The following is a 794-nucleotide window of genomic DNA, read 5'->3' on the forward strand; positions in this document are numbered from 1 at the left end:
GGAGGAAAGTGCATCCCTTGAGGCATCTCAGGGATTTCTTGATGATGAGCTTCCTCATGCATCTCTTGAGATCCGTGGAGGGTCTCTCTTGCTTGCTCCATCCTCTTCTTGGTGATGGGCTTATCCTCCTCAATGGAGATGTCTCCTTCTATGATAACTCCAGTTGAGTAACATAGATGGCAAATAAGGTGAGGAAAAGCTAGCCTTCCCATGGTGGAGGGCTTTTCGGCTATTTTGTAGATTTCATTGGAGATGACTTCATGAACTTCTACTTCCTCTCCAATCATGATGCTATGAATCATGATGGCCCGATCCACAGTAACTTCATATCGGTTGCTAGTGGGAATGATGGAGCGTTGAATGAACTCCAACCATCCTCTAGCCACAGGCTTGAGGTCCAATATTCTTAGTTGAATTGGCTTGCCTTTGGAGTCTCTTTTCCATTGAGCTCCTTCCACACATATGTCCATTAGGACTTGGTCCAACCTTTGATTAAAGTTAACCCTTCTAGTGTAGGGGCGTACATCTTCTTGCATCATGGGCAAGTGAAACGCCAACCTCACATTCTCCGGACTAAAATCTAAGTATTTCCCCCGAACCATTGTGAGATAATTCGTTGGACTCGGGTTCATACTTTGATCATGGTTCCTAGTGATCCATGCATTAGCATAGAACTCTTGAACCATTAAGATTCCGACTTGTTGCATGGGGCTGGTTAGGACTTCCCAACCTCTCCTTCGGATCTCATGTCGGATCTCTGGATACTCATTTTTCTTGAGCTTGAAAGGGACCTC

This window comes from Arachis duranensis, chromosome 5, assembly GCF_000817695.3.
Source record: "Arachis duranensis cultivar V14167 chromosome 5, aradu.V14167.gnm2.J7QH, whole genome shotgun sequence".
Classification (NCBI taxonomy): Eukaryota; Viridiplantae; Streptophyta; class Magnoliopsida; order Fabales; family Fabaceae; genus Arachis; species Arachis duranensis.